Below are 17,015 nucleotides of genomic sequence, written 5' to 3' on the forward strand. Positions count from 1 at the left end.
GCTTTGCCCCTTTGACTGACTGTGGTGGGTGGCGACTTTAACGCCATTATGGACCCTGGCCTTGACATTGCGTCCCTTCCCTCTACTTCCAGGACTGTCCAATCCGGTCTCCTCTCCTCATGGGTAGCCAGCTTGGGTCTTGGGGACGCCTGGAGACTGTGGCACCCAACTGCTAGGCAATACACCCACACTTCTGCCTCTCACCACACTCATGCACGCCTAGATTATGCTTTCCTGCCGGTTCAGGACTGCTTAGCGCTCCAGGCAATCTCTATCCTCCTGAGGGGCCTGTCGGACAATTCCCCAGTGCTACTTCATATAGGGGTCCTTCCCTCATCCTCCCGACCGCTTTGGCGACTCAATGTGTGGTTCCTCCAAGACGAGGAGTTCAAGGACAGCATTGGTGCTGAACTCGGTACCTATTTTATGACTAATCAAGGTTCGGTGTCCTCCTCTCGCACCCTTTGGGAGGCTGGTAAGGCCACTATTAGGGGGTTCACCAATGGCCAGTTGAAACTCACTCGCGGGCACGTGACTCCCAGCTCACACATTTGGAAGCACAGGCCGCCCTAATCGAGGCGCTGAACCCCGAGAATAGATCTGATGTCCAGGAAAGGAAACTGGCGTTCCTACGAGACGAGCTTAGGCAGACCTCTCTGGAAGCTGCGAAGCTTCTTTGGCGTTTGTCTGTGGCCCGAGTGTATGGCTAGGGAGACAAAAATGGGAAGCTCCTCCACTGCCTCGCCACCTACCCTATGGCCAACTGTATCATACCCGAAATGGCAGACGCAGATGGAACGCTCCACCACGCCCCGGTAGCGGTGTCCCAATGCTTTGCCTCCTACTACGCTACTCTCTACTCGGTGCGGTCGCCTGGTCTTTCTCTCTGACCTCCTCCAACGGGAGGAGTTCCCTCTTTCATGCCTTAGCGACTCAACGCGGCTTCATTGGACCTTTCGCTCACCCCTGCGGAGGTGTCTGATGCCATTTTGCGCCTGGTGGCTGGTAGGACTCCTGGGCTGGACGTTTACCCCAGGAGTTTTTTTCATCATATCGCGATACCCGGCTTCATTCTCTCGTAGCGATGTACAAGGAAGCGGCGGAGCGCGGCTCATTCCAGCCAGAGACGGATCTCGCTACCATCGTAGTGATCCCTAAGTCTCAGCCCCCTGGCAGTGCTGCTCGGACTATAGTCCCATTTCGCTCATCAATACGGAGCTCAAGATCTTCGCTTCTGTATTGGCCAATCAAATACAGCCGCATCTAGCCCAGCTTGTCCACTCTGACCAATGCGGCTTCATTCCTCTCCGAGGGACTAGACACTGTCTCCAAGGCCTTCACCATGCCCTTGTGAACCGACACCTGCTGACTCCATACTTGTCCCTTCTCCTTATTGATTTTGAGAAGGCTCTCGACTCCATTGACTGGAGCTACTTGGATGCGGTGTTGGACCAGATGGGCTTTGGCACTCCTTTCCGCAACCTGGTGAGACTACTCTATCACCATCCCCGGGCACAGGTCCTTGTTAATGGTGCACTGTCCCACCCCTTCCCCATTGGACGGGTCACGCGGCAGGGCTGCCCCCTTTCCCCGATCCTTTTTGCTCTGGCAATGGAGCCGTTGGCTTGCCTTGTCTGCAATGACCACTCCCTGACTGGCTGGAGGTGGCCCGGCCTCGCGGAGGATAAAATCGCGTTATATGCGGATGATGTGCTGCTGTTCCTGGCTGACCCTGCCCGATCGGGACCTCGCTGCCTTCGGGCGCTGGCCATTTTTTAACAAGTTTCCAGCCTGCAGCTTAACCCGTCCAAGTCTGTCCTTGTCCCCTTACACTTATCACCGAGTGCTTCGACTGGCAGTCGTCGATTCCTCTTCACCAGCTGTCTTTCAAGTACTTGGGGATTTAGGTCTCCCTTCTCCCTGACCTCACATGGGAGCTGGTTAGGCGGATCCGCGCAGACCTCCTTAAATGGCACACATTGCCCCTGAACCCACTGGGCAGGATTGCCCTATACAAAATGATGATCTTACCCCGTTTTTTGTACATGCTCCAGAACACGCACCTCTCCTTTGCTAGATATTGGTTCCAGGACATGGATGGCATGGCCACTAAATTCCTTTGGGGGGGGGGGTCGGAGGTTCAGGCTAGCCCTGGCCCAATGCCGAATCCCACCTTTTGACAGAGGTCTCGGAATGGCGATCCTCTACCTCTACTACTTAGCCACTCATCTACTCACGATCCACGACTGGTTTAATGGCGGCTGGTCTGACCCGGTGTATCGCTTGGAACTTCACATCTTGGGCTTCTCCTCTATCCAGGGGATGCTTTATGGGGCCGCGGTTCCTCGAGCTCTCCGCGAGGTCACGCACAGAGAATTCCTGGCTTGGCATGCATCACTACGTCATACTCATTGGGCAGGCAGGCTGACTCGCTACACTCCCTTGTGGTGTGGCACCAGGCTTCGTGAAGTTGCTTCCCTGTCAGGGTTCTGGCAATGTTATATCATTGGGGTGACCTTGTTGGGTGACGTCTGGAGCGGTACTCATATCCGATCCTTTCAAGACTTACAGGCTAGACTCTATCTCCATCCCTCTCAATTCTTTCGCTGCTTGCAGTTGCGCCACGCCCTTCACTCCTTCATTCTGGACAGCACGTCCCTGCCCGAATATAGCCCACCCGAGGCGCAAGTTCTAACCAGGGATTTGGGGAAGGGTGGAGTCTCTCGGATCTACCGCTCACTCACCAACAATACCCCTAACTCCGAGAGAAGTGGGAGGGCTGGATTGGGGCTCTGGTGGATGAGGATTGGAGGGATGGCCCCTAGGACGATTGCGGTATTGGCGAGGCTCGGCCTGGTCCAAGTCTATTTTCTACACGCCGCCTATATTACACCACTACGTCTCCACCGTGCGGGGCTTCGGCCTGATGCCCACTGCCCCCGCTGCTCCCACCCCCACATTGATTTCTACCATATGGTGTGGTTATGCACTGCGATTCAGGGGTATTGGGAATCTTTAACACAAGACCTGACAGGGATCCTGGGCTGGGCGGTGCTTGCTTACGCTAACCATCTTGATGTTGACGATTGCCAATGAATAAAAATCTCACCAGGAGGTTGATTTTCCTCACTCGGGGTCGCCAACTTGATGTTGATGATCGCGAGCGTGGAAAAAAACTGAGCGGACTTTTCCAGAACTCCGTGAGCTCCACATAACGCGGAGTGCAGGAAACTCCGCAAACTCCGCGAGCGGAGCGTAGTTCACCACCCAGGCCTAGTGTACTACTCGAGTCCATAGTGCTAGTATTATGCCTGAAACTCCCACAAATGTTATAGGCCAAGGAAGTAGGAGGATACCACAAATGTTATAGAGTGTGCTTGCTCGTGCTACTGTGCCACTATGTATAGAAGTAATTTGTCTTTCTGTTTTGCTAAGAGTATATTAGTCACAATAGTCTTTTTTCTTTCTTGATATAGATACTCCTTCCCAACCATAAACACCAGACTGGAAGGAGTTGTCAGCCATGGCCCGGTGCCGGAAGCTGGAGGCCATCTGCAAGGAATATTGGCGGCTGGTGGTTCTGGCGGAGGAGGAGGTGGCAGCAGCTGCAGCCTCCTCCAATGCCCGGCCCCCAGCCAGGCCCCTCCAGTGGTACGGTGCCGCGGTCTGGCAGCTGCCCGCCGCACTTCATCCAACATTGCTGCCACCCCCTGTGGATGTCATTGTTGAGCTTTCAAGCGCTGAATGCTCCTCCGAATGGCATGCCTAGAGGAGAAGATCAAGGAGGTTCTGGTGGGTAACAAGCGAGCCCGCCGATAAGAGATCGCATTGGGTTGCCCCCTTTTTTTTTGGGGTGAGTAGGCATTGGGCATACGTTGGGGAAAAGTTGGGGTTTATTTATATTAATGGACAACTTTTTAATTCAACGGACATTGGTTGGGGTTAGGGAGAGGGGTGGGTCAAGTGTTGTGGGATTTTTTACATTAGTATATTTTGTTAGGGAATTAAATTTTACTTGTACTTAAACTTTACACACAATGTAAATGTTTTGTGGGAGGTTACTCTTTTACGTCACACAGTTTCCTTTGCTGCTGCAGGGCCACAGCCAATTTTTTATTTAATAATCTGCCGATTTTAATTGTAAGTAACACATGAACAGATCGATGTGGTACCCTCACTGAGTGAATTGTCCTACTAGTACTGTCAGTCTCTCTTCCTAGTCAATGCAGTCTGCAACAGGACTCGAAAGGGTGTGGGTGTGTGAATTAATGAGTTCAATAATTTCCGTTATTAATTATGCCTCCCCCAAACTTCTTCTTTTACCTGTGATTGATGTGTAAACTTAGGCACAGCAATGGCTGCATGGTGATGATGGTTTAGTTTCCAAAGATAAAGCAAAACCAAAGGGGATGTTGGACGGAGTGTTGAACATTGCAAGCACTCACCCCCAGTCAACTGATCTGGGTTTAATCCATTATCATTCTTTAGCTCACTCCGCCACCCCAGTTCAGACATGGCCATATGCAAATCAGTCTGACCATGTGCCTCATGGGAACAGTCCAGCCTGAATTGCCACGCCATGTCTTCCCTGGACTGTAAACAAGCATCCTGGGACCAGTTTCTGGCTATTCAGCCATCATCAGTCAGGCTAGCTTGAATCCAGTGGCAAAGTGAGCAAGGGACCCACGTCTGGGTATACCCTGCCAACTTAAAGCGAAACAAAGCAAAACCAAAGGGAATGATGGACAGAGTGTTGAACAATGCAAACACTCACCTCCCATCACCTGATCTGGGTTTAATCCATCATCATTCTTTAGCTCACTCTGCCACCCCAGTTCAGACATGGCCATATGCAAATCAGTCTGACCCTGTGCCTCATGGGAACAGTCCAGCCCGAACTGCCAAGCCATGTCTTCCCTGGACCGGAAACAAGCATCCTGATTACACACCAGTAATCTTCATTACTCTTAGACCTGACAGCCCTAATGACAATGATTACTTCTGAGGAGAAGTGCACCTCAAGTCTAAAAAATCCAGCAAATGTTGCAAATGGAAGCCCGCCCATTTTATCTGGGCACCATAAATAGGTTGAATTTTCCGAGCATCGTTCTGACATACTCAAACCCAGCTGAATGCCAAACAGTCTGGAGAAGGATTGCTGAGTCGTACTGTTTAATACAATGACTGTAAAGTCTAAGATAAAAGAAGATTACTGGTAAGTAATAGGGACATTATCACTATGTTTTTGAATTTTATTTTGAGTTATACCCAAGCAAGTCTGGACTTTTGGTACTAAACAAAATACAGTGACCCAGTAAGTTACATAGGAGCAGAAAAGGGGTTCGTTTGACCCTTAAGGGGTCTGGTGGCTTAGTAGACCGAGGCGTCCACTGTAAGTGCCTGTGTTTGACCTCCTAGTTACAGGTTCAAACCCCAGGGGATCCACTCAGCCTTTCATCCTTCTGAGGTTGATAAAATGAGTACCATTGGGTTGGGTAACAATAAACATCTGTTATTTAACACCAAGATACCCTTCTGCGTGAACATGCGCTTTACAAATACATTCATCACTGGAGGTGGGGCCACTCGATACAGCAACAAAATATGTGTCTCCATAAATCAACAATAATGCCTTATATCTAAGTCCAACACTTTTACTTGGGTTTGGCTGATTTCTATTCTTAAGCCTATTTGTTATCTCTTACTTAATAGGGCAAGAACTTCTATACATTAGGCATCATTTAAAAGACACGAAAATACCAGACTTACCTCTACACCGGAGAAACATGAAAGCTTGCAACACAAAAATAAAAGAAATACATTGTTACAAAGTCCTAAGGATTGATACTATAGAATATGTTGGATAAAGGAAGTTCACATAAACAAATAAGAATAAATCAGCCTGGCTGAGGGCATAGGAGTTACGGATCATTCAGCACGCATTGGAATAGCCATTAGGTCTCTCCTAGGGCATTGCGAATATGTTTTAGATATGTTGTACTCTAGTGTGGCTGCTATTCTGTATGGATAACTGTTATTGGTGTAAAGGAGTGTGGAGTGGAGTGTTCTAGAGTTGAGTAACAGTGTTATAGAGCGGCATGGCGTAGAGTGACGTGCTGTAGATTGGAGTAGAGTGGAGTGAAGTTGCATAGAGTAGAATGGCATTACGTAGAATGGAGTGGGTTTGTGTTGCATGGAGTGGCATTGTGTAGAGTGGCGTTGCATAGAGAGGACTAGAGTGGAGTGGCATTTCGTGGAGTAGACTAGCATAGATTAGAGTGGAGTGGTGTAGAGTGGAGTGTAGTATTCATAATATATTTAAAGCTGATAAATCAGTGATAACTCAAGCAGTGTTGGGGAGAACTATTACTAATAATATTATCTTGGTGCCAGGGACATTACAACTATGCATGTTATGTATTATTAATGTAGATGCATTGCATATTGATAAATCCGTAATTTACATTACTACTGGTAACCAAGCCTTCTTCATCGAGATAATTACTGTTGATAATATGGAATGTGGTGTCCAAAAATATAATCTAGTTTGTTGTGGTCATTGTTAGAACACTAAAAATATAAGCAGCTCTGGATCCTCTTCATTGAACATAAGTAGTTCTTCTTCCAGAAAAGGTTGGAGACCTCTGGTCTAGACGGTGGATGCCCACTACGTAGGGCTGCCAATAAAGATTTGGTGTGTCATGAAGGATCTTTACAGAATCCCACCCCTTGGCACCATCATTTTGCTATCAAAAGAACTTTAGGTGACAACCTTCAAATCTCACTTATGTGAGCTTTAGAACCATGTAATATCTTCACCCAGTACATTGTTACTCCTCCAGACCCTTCCTTAATTCCCTTTGGACTTGGATCAGTACCGAATTTCATCCCATAGCGGCCTGCGGCAACCACCGCAACTGTCCGGAGCAACCCCACCACCCTGCTGGACAACCTGGCCAACCTCGGACTCAAGCAACTGGTGACCACCCCCACCCACTACGCCGGACACACTCTCGACCCCGTCTTCTCCTCCAGCAAGGACATCGCCTTCAGCCACGCCACCGGACTCCACTGGACGGACCACAGCTGCGTCCACTTCAGCTTCAAAAGGACCACGATCCACCACCACCAGCAACAGGTTGCACGCAGAAGCTGGAACAAGATCACAGCCGATCAACTCGCAACTTCCCTGAGCAGGAACCCACCCACCAGCGCAGCGAACCCCAGCCAAGCGGCCACCAACCTCACGATGTGGATCAGCGACTGCGCAGACGACCTCGCCCCTCTGAGGACCCCGCCTAACAGACCCGGCAGCAAAAAAGCCCCATGGTTCACCAACGAACTCAAGAACTCGAAGAAGAACTGCAGAGCCCTTGAGAAAGCCTGGCGCAGAGAACCAACATCGGACAACATGACTACCCTCAAGCTCGCCACCCGAAAACACCACCAACTGATCCAGACCACCAAGAAAACTGCATTCAAGGAACGACTGGACAACAACGCACACAACAGCAAGGAACTCTTCAACATCGTCAAAGAGCTCTCCAACCCCAACGCCGGAAACAACGACATCACCCCTTCGCAAGACCTCTGCAACTCCCTCGCCTCATACTTCCACGACAAGATCACGGACATACACAACAGCTTCAGCACTCAACCGACGCTCGCCACGACCGAACCACCGCCCCCCACCACCACCCTCCGCGCCTGGACCCCGATCAGCACCGAAGACACCATGCGCACGATGAACACCATCCACTCCGGATCTCCGACAGACCCCTGCCCTCACCACGTCTTCAACAAGGCCGACGCTGTCATCGCACCCCACCTGCGGGACATCATCAACACCTCCTTCGACACCGCTACCTTCCCGGAGAGCTGGAAGCACGCCGAACTCAGCGCCCTACTAAAGAAGCCATCAGCCGACCCCTCCGACCTCAAGTACTACCGACCCATCTCGCTGCTCCCGTTCCCCGCAAAAGTCATCGAGAAGACCGTCAACAAGCAGCTGGCCGCCTTCCTCGAGACGAACGGATCCCTCGACCTCTCGCAGTCTGGCTTCAGGACCAACCACAGCACCGAGACCGCCCTGATCGCAGCCACCGATGACATCCGAGCCCTGCTCGACAACGGAGAAACAGCGGCCCTCATCCTCCTAGACCTCTCCGCGGCCACCGTACCCTAGTACAGCGCCTCAGCAACGTCGGAATCCGGGAGAAGGCGCAGCAGTGGACCATCTCCTTCCTCGCTGGAAGGACACAGAGAGTCCGCCTCACACCGTTCAGATCAGAAGCCACCGAAGTCATCTGCGGCGTTCCTCAAGGCTCCTCGCTCAGCCCAACCCTCTTCAACGTCTACATGAGTCCCCTCGCAGCCATCGCACGACAGCACAACCTCAACATCATCTCCTACGCCGACGACACCCAGCTGATCCTCTCCCTCACCAACGACCCCGCCACCGCCAGAGCCAACCTACACGAAGGGATGAAGGAGGTAGCCGAATGGATGAAGAACAGCCGCCTGAAACTGAACTCGGACAAGACGGAAGTCCTCATCCTGGGATCCTCACCCTCCGCCTGGGACGACTCCTGGTGGCCCCCCGCCCTGGGCAGCGCACCCAAACCAACAGACCACGCACGCAACCTGGGCTTCATCCTGGACTCATCCCTCTCCATGACCAGACAAGTCAACGCCGTCTCCTCGTCATGCTTCAACATCCTACGCAAGATCTTCCGGTGGATCCCCACCGAGACCAGGAAGACGGTCACCCAGGCCCTCGTCAACAGCCGCCTGGACTACGGCAACGCCCTCTACGCCAGAACCACCGCCAAACTCCAGAAGAGACTCCAGCGGATCCAGAACGCCTCAGCAAGGCTCATCCTGGACATCCCCCATCGCAACCACATCTCCGGACACCTGCGAGACCTGCACTGGTTCCCGGTCAACAAGAGAATCACCTTCCGTCTCCTCACCCACGCACACAAAGCCCTGCACAACCAAGGACCAGGATACCTCAACAGCCGCCTCAATTTCTACGCTCCCAAATGCCAGCTCCGATCGACCGGCCACGCTCTCGCCGCCGTCCCCCACATCCGAAGAGTCACCACAGGGGGAAGGTCCTTCTCCTACCTCGCCGCCAAGACCTGGAACTCCCTCCCGACCCACCTCCACCTGACCCAGGACCACCTCGCCTTCAGGAAGCAGCTCAAGACCTGGCTGTTCGAGCAGTAGCGGACACCCCCTCCCCAAGCGCCTTGAGACCCTCCGGGTGAGTAGCGCGCTATACAAATGCTTTGATTGATTGATTGATTGACCTAGTGGGCATCATGTTTCTGACATGCACTGCCCTTGCCGGAAATCTTTAGACCAGAAGAATTCATCCCCCATCTTGAAATGGGTTTTCTTAGGAAAGCACCCCACAGAGACCAAGGGCAGAGCACCTACATACTGAGGGCATAATCCCAATCTGTGCCCAGTGATACCAGATTCTGAAACAGTACATTTTTTGAGAATTTGTTCCTATCATGAAGCGCATACTTAAAGAAATCGATTCAGCAAGATATGGTCTCCATTCCATGATGGCAGCAATATTTAACAAGTGAGACTAGATTCTGAAACAACACATTTTTGAGAATCAATACTATCATGATGCGCATTTTCAAAAAAAATCAATTCAACATGATACGGTCTCCGTTTTCGAGATGGTGGTGATATGTAAAAAAAATGGGAGCCATTCTCTCCCCTGACCGGTATAAACAAGCAGCAAAGCTGGAGGGGATTGGGAAACAGGGGAAATCCTCTCACTGTGAAGTCAGGGAAATAATATTAAAGAGGCACCCTCGAAAACAGCGTCTGACATCCAACAGCCCAGTTTACAGAAACGGAAGTCAGAGCTCGAAGCGACTGAAAAGATTGAGTGCTCTTGTTCAGTGCTTTTGGACAAAGGAAAAAGTAGTCCCTTTTACCTTTGCTAAAATAGGACAAATGAAAGGCTTTAAGTACTGCGGCGATGCTCCATGAGCATGAACTACCGATGAAAAGGAGGGACAAATAGGAAAAATTAACCACTTGGAAGCAAGGATTTAAAAAAGAGTCTGAAAGAAGCAAATGAAAAGCAATGAGCGGGCTGTAAGCCCACAAAGTATATACAAGATGTCTGAAAGAGACTGCGCAAGCGCTGTTTAGCATCGACCTAAAAAGTCAATTTCTTCCCTTCATAGTTTGCACTGTATTTCTATCCTCTAAGGATCCTCACCATGATGAACACCTTGCGTAAGCCTTTGTCCCACATTTTGAGGAGTATTTTCCAATCAAGAAGACAGTAATACTACAACTATGGACAGAATAAATTAACTTTTGAACAAGCTGTAACTCCTGTACCTTCAGTTGGACTGATGTATTCTTATTTATTTGTGTGAATTCTTCTTCAGCTAATGGCACCACCATCTTTGTGAGCTGATCCAAGGCCACAGTGATAGAACCAGAACTGAAAGTGAAAATCCTAGGCACACAATCTGAGGAGCTTCTGATGCCATTATCATCTTGAGCTCCCTGACGCAATTAAGGTAATTTCTTGGTGTGGCATTCTATCTTGAATCATATTGATTTTACTCACTGATTTAGGCTCTTCCGACAGTTTCAATACTAGAAATATGTTGTACTAGATATTCCCATTCCTCGTTCCTCAGTGGGTTTCAGCACCCTTGGGCTGAAGATTCTGACTCTCTTCGCCTTGCATCTTGGCCAGAGTTCATCTTATTCTTGAGTCTTTGGGCAAATGCCTTCCCAGACCACCCAAAGTAACCATGACTTTGAAGTATGATCTTTCTGAAGCTTCTAGGAAGGGCTGGAATGACATTCATATTAGTAAACTGGAGCAATTACTTAGGATCTAAACTGATGGGTTTCTGGAGCTACAACCAGAGAATTATTTACCGTACTGCTTACATGGCTGAGATGGCTGCTGTTGTTTTCTGGATGCTTGGTCAAAGAAGGATTTTCCACTTTGTGAAGACGAGATTTGCTGTTGTTGCTACACTTGTAGCCGGAAGGAAATAAATGTGTTTCTAAATTCTTCCCCTTCAATTGGCGTTGTATTTTCTAATAATCAATCAATCAGGGAATTGTAAGCACACTACTCACCCATGAGGGTCTCAAGGTGCTGAGGGGGGAGGGTCAGCAGTTCCATATCAGTCGAGGAGCCAGGTCTTCAGTGCCTTCCTGAAGGTGTTCAGGGAGGGGGCACGTCTCATGTTGATGGGGAGCTCATTCCAGGTCTTGGCCACGATGTAGGAGAAGGTTCTTCGTCCTGCCCTAGGTCTGCGGATGCATGGGGTCTCAGCGAGGAGGAGGTTAGTGGAGTGGAGGTTGCGTTTGGACACGTGGCGGGTGATTCTGTCATAGAGGTATTGGGGTCCGGTGTTGTGTAGGCATTTGTAGGAGTGGGTGAGGATCTTGAAAGTGACTCTTTTCTCGACAGGTAGCAAGTGGAGCTTGCATAGGTGTTGGCTGATGTGTTTGTGTCCAGGGGCCCCAAGGGCGAGTTTGGTGGTGGTGTTCTGTATTGTCTGAAGCTTGCAGAGTAGGGACTTGTTGATGCTGGCGTAGAGGGCACATCCGTAGTCCAGCCTGCTGGTGATGAGTGCCTGGGTGACAGTCTTCTTTGCAGTGGGGGGATCCATTTGAAGGTCTTACGGAGGATGCAGAGGGTGTTGAAGCAGCTGGAGGTGACGGCGCTGACCTGGCGGTTCATGGAGAGGGAGGAGCCGAGTACGATGCCAAGGTTCGTGGCTTGATCTGTGGGGGTCGGGGGCTGCCGAGGGCGGTGGGCCACCAGGTGTTGTTCCACGCCATGGGATGGTTCAAAGGATGAGGACTTCTGTCTTCTCAGAGTTCAGTTTTAAGCAACTGTTGTTCATTCAGGCTGCAAAGTCCTGCATTCCTTTCTGGAAATTGAGTCTGGTGGTGGCGGGGTCCTTATTGTGGGGGTGGATGAGCAGGGTGTCGTTGGTGTAGAAGAATATGATGAGGCTGTGCCATTGGACGATGGTGGCAAGGGGGGCCATGTAGACATTGAAGAGGGTAGGGCTGAGTGATGATCCCTGTGGGACTTCGCAGTTGATTTTGGTGGGTTTGGAGATGAAGGGTGGCAGTCTGATCCTTTGGCTTTTGCCAGTGAGGAATGATCTGATCCAGCCGAGGGTGGCTCCTTGTATGCCAGCGTCTTGGAGTCTGTCTGTTAGTGTGCGGTGGGAGATGGTGTCAAAGGCTGCTGACAGGTCGAGTAGAATCAGGGACGCAGTGTGGCCTTGGTCGAGGAGGGCACGGATGTCATCAGTAGCGGCGAGTAGGGTAGTCTCGGTGCTGTGGTTGCTTCGGAATCCAGATTGGGAGGGGTCGAGGATGGCATTGTGTTTGATGAATCCTGATAGTTCTGTGTTGACGGTCTTCTGGCGACTTTAGCTGCAAAAGGGAAGAGCGAGATGGGCCAGACGTTTTTGAGGTTCGTTGGGTCTGTTGAGGGCTTCTTGAGCAGGGGCCTGACTTCTGTGCATTTCCAGTCATCGGGGAAGAAGCCAGTCTTGAATGTGGTGTTGATGGCGCATTGTAGTAAGGGTGCAATAGTGGTGGTGGCTCTGTGGTATATGTCCGGTGGGCTGGGTTCTGTGGGGGCCCTGGAATGGATGCCATTCATGGTTGCGGTGGTCTCCTTGTTCGTGATAGGTGTCCAGGCGGAGATGATGGTCTGGCTGGCGGTGTCACCGGGTGGGCTGACTGCGGGGTTGGGCGTGTGGTCGTCGAAGTTGTCATAGAGGTTCTTTATCTTCAGGTGGAAGTAGGCGCCAAGTTTGTCGCAGAGATCTTGGGAGGGGGTGATGTTGGTGGCTTCAATGCGGGGCTTGTTGTATTCCTGGATGACGCTGAAAAGTTTCTTGGAGTTGCCGGAGTTGGTAAGGATTTGGTTGTGGATGAAGGTCCTTTTGGTGGTTCTGATGCTTTGGTGGTATTCCGTCATAGCGTCCTTGTAGGTGGTGCGGTTATCGGGTGTCTTTCTGTTTCCCCAGTTCTTCTCCAAGCGTCTGTAAGTGCGTCTGGCTTCTTGAAGATCGGTGGTGAATCAGGCAGCTTTTCTGGGGGGTTGCTTATCTGGGTTGCGCAGCTGGCGAGTTTGTCTGTGCATTTGGTGATCCAAGTTTGGAATTCCATGGCCGCGAGGTTGGCATCGGTTGCAGTGGAGGGGGTGTTGTCGTTGAGGGTGGAGTTGAGTTGTTCTTTGATGACTCTGCTTCAGTTACTGTGTGGGAGGCACAGAGGCAGTTCGGTGGCTTGGGTTTGTTGATTATGAAGTGTACTCAAGGGTGGACAGTCCATGTGGGCTGCGTGGTGTGGCTGAAGTGGGCGCAGCTATCTCCAGCGAAGATGGGGTAGAGAGTGTGTCCTGCCTTGTGGGTCGATGTGGTGACGAGTTTTGTGAGTCCGATCTTGGTGAGGTTGTCCCAGAGGGCGGTGGATTTGGGGTTGTTGTGGTTGTTGAGGTGGAAGTTCAGGTCTCCGATGAGTATGTAGCCTGTGGCGGTGATGGCGTGGGGTGCAGTGAGGTCAATGATGGTGTCCGCGAATGGTGCTCGGGCGCCTGGGGGGTCTGTAGGGGAGGGTGCCGCAGAGTGTGGCGTTAGGGCTGGTCTGGACCTGAAAGTGCAGGTGTTTGGCAGCGGGGACATTTTTGCTGGAGGTGGAGAGGCGGAGGGAGCTTTTGTGCGTGATGGCAATGCCTCCTCCCGGGCGGTTGGGGCGGTCCTTCCTCTGGATCTTGTACCCATCCGATGTCGATGGCGATGTAAGGGGCCGGTGTGATGTTGATGGTCCAGGTTTCTGTGAAGAAGGCGACGTCGGGTGAGATTGAGTCCAGGAGGTTCCAGATTTCCACAGCGTGCTGGTGCAAGGAGAGCACGTTGAGGAGGATGCATCTTAGGGATTATAACAGTGCTGTATAACTTCAAATGACTTTGTAGCTGTTTTGTACCACAACCAACTGCTTTGCCCTAATCTGATTTTTTACTACCTCTCTGACTGGTCATTCTCAATGGAGTGGCAATCTATCAGATCACGTCCCTACCACTACCTGGTGGTGTTCTCCAAGGCTCTTTTCTGGCTCCTTTGCTTTATTTGCTCTACAACACGTACATTGATGAATTCATATCTCCACTTGGGTTCACCTATTACTTGTATGTGGAAAACACACAATTGTTCTTCTTTTCCAAAGTTTCCAAACTTTCTTACCCTTTTTATAGTCTCACTGCCCCCCTTGTCCCAGGGCAATGAGAGACTCTAAAAAACATTAAAACAATATCAAATGCAGTGAGCTAGTGGCTGCCACAGTATTAGTTTCACAACTGTGAACAGCTGTGCACTGTCATGGATGTCCATGATATGCAGCATTTAGTGGGCAATGGAAGACCATGGTAGCTTACAATTTCCCCAACGCCCTTATTACAGTAGAGAACAGGATTCTTAGGGGCATATTATCAAGGGGGTTTATCTCCGCTTTTTTGGCTTTAAAAGCCAAGAAAGCGGAGATAAAATTATCTCCCTATTACCTAGCTGTCGCTAACACCAGTTAGCGACAGCTAGTAGGAGATAGCGACCATCTTGGGCCCCACTTTGCATGTCAGTGATATTTATCACTAATGACATGCAAAGTGGGCGTGCCAAGATGTTAGCGACTGGAAACAGTCGCTAACATCGCTATCTCCTATTACCAACTTTTGGAGATATTCGCGCTAAGCGCGAATATCTCCAAAAGCTAACACCTGCCCTTAGCAGTTCTCAGCCATGTTATCCAATGGGAGGTGGATAACATGGCTAAGAGCATTAGCTTGGTAATGCATGAATATCGCTGACTTTTCAGCGATATTCATGCATTGCGGCCGTTTTTTATCGCATTTGCGATAAACCTTGGTAATACCAAGGTTTATCTGCGATAAAAATCGCCGCAGCTCAGCGGTAAATTTTTGTCTCTAACCAAGCAATAGCGATAATTATCGCTATTGCTTGGTAATATGCCCCTTAGGGATTTGTGAGCTGCTCCATTCCCTGTGACCCACTGCATTTGCAGTCCACAGAGGACTAGGATAAATCACAACTGCCCCGTGCCATCTTTGCAAATATGAATGTGGCCCCAGATGTTTTTTTTGTGTAGAGTCACCCTTAGGAAAGGTGAGGGTATTAGGTGGCAAGTAATTTAAAGGTGAGTAAGCCAGCAAACTAATAAAGAGAGTATGCCTGGGCAGAATTCACAGAGTTTCGGTATGCGGAACTCTGTGACGTGATCAAAATAGTCCGCCACACTACTCGGAGTTCCACAAGCACCAGAGTGCATTTGTACACGCTATTCAAATTGATTTTCAGCATGAGGTGTTTGTCCCGCTCTGTAAAATCAGCGTGAATGGCATCATGGCGCAAGAGGGCGCTGTTTCTTTTCTAGCCGCTCAAGTAGGTTTTCTATCTGAGCGGGAGCTTTCTCAACGCGAATAGAAGGGTTCTCAATACGAGCGGTCGCGACCATCCGTAACCGCCGTGTTGAGAAATCTGACTGCCCGTGTTGAGAAATCTTACCAGGAGGTAGATTTTCCTTGCTCGCGCTTACCAACTTGACGTTGGCGTGCATGAGCGTGGAAAAAACTGGAGTTTTTCTGAACTTCGCGTGCTCTGCGGAGCGCAGGGTATGGAAAACTCTCCAAACTGAGCAAAGTTCACTGCCCAGGCCTAAAAGAGAGTCAAGCCAGAGCTGGGCTTTGGGTTTAGCTTGCCCCTTCATGAACAACAAAAGGAAACATTTAGTGCTTCGTGAAAAACACAGAGGCCCATATTTATCAAAGATTGATGCAGCACAATGCAGCAAGACAACTTGCTGCGCTGCATCAATTGGAGAGGGCAGGACTGCAAAATATCTATCAAGATATGGCACATTCCTGTCCTCTCCTTGCACTGGATCACTTGTGGCTGCCTAGCGCCAATGCAGGCACCCTTGCATCATGGTGAAAGGGTACCTGCGTTTGGCAAAAACTCTGACAACAGCCGGCTGAGCAGAGTTTACCGGCACGCTCACCCTACACTTCATCCCCCAAGAGTAGTGCACCAGGAGGCGCCTTTGCAAAGTGGTTGAGAAAGGGGGTGGGGACTATGACGAGATCTCAGCAATACCGCTGTGGGAGACTTACTTGTGGCAACAATAGTGGTTCTTGGTCCCCAATAACCCACAGCAGGCAAGGGTACTTCATCATCCAACCAGTAGTGAACCTGTGATGTTACATATTGTCAGAAACAACTAGCAAATCACTGGGAGCCAATGCCCTTGTGAGTCCATCCCAAAGACATATGGGAACCCTTTCTCTCCATCTCCTTCAACAGGATCCCCATTCACAAACAGCTGGTGAGTCAGATCTGGGGTCACATACACATACTATATAATATGGCATTAGGCCACCTACCTCAGACCCGCTGTAGATGACATATAGGTATTATTGTGATCATGTTTGAATGCTAGAATATTCATGGCAGAAAGGTAACTACTTGAATTAGTCTGATGCATTGCAGGTAAATATGTCATACTATAATATGTATCGTTGACACTAACTGGTTTATTCGGGCCTTCATTCGTATGCACTCTGTTATGTATGTACTACATAAATGTGAAGCTTTGACAGCAAGTGAATATTGTGACTGTGCTCCCTTGTTGTTATATGTTTTCTTTATTGAAAATGCCAAGAAAAAGAAAAACCCAGTAGTGCGCAAGAGGTGCGTTTGTGGAGTAATTGAGAAAGGGGGCATGGCCTCCTATGAGAGCTCTGCTATCCCACTGTGGGGGACGTACTTATGGCAACAATAGGGGTTCTTGGTAACCCTGGGCAAAGCACTATGCTACGCTCACGTAGTTTGCGAAGTTTCCGCTACTTCGCACTACGCGAATTGCACGTAGCACAGTGCAAACACTCATAGCATAGCGTAGCGTAATG

Source organism: Lissotriton helveticus, chromosome 5_1, assembly GCF_964261635.1.
Source record: "Lissotriton helveticus chromosome 5_1, aLisHel1.1, whole genome shotgun sequence".
Taxonomy (NCBI): Eukaryota; Metazoa; Chordata; class Amphibia; order Caudata; family Salamandridae; genus Lissotriton; species Lissotriton helveticus.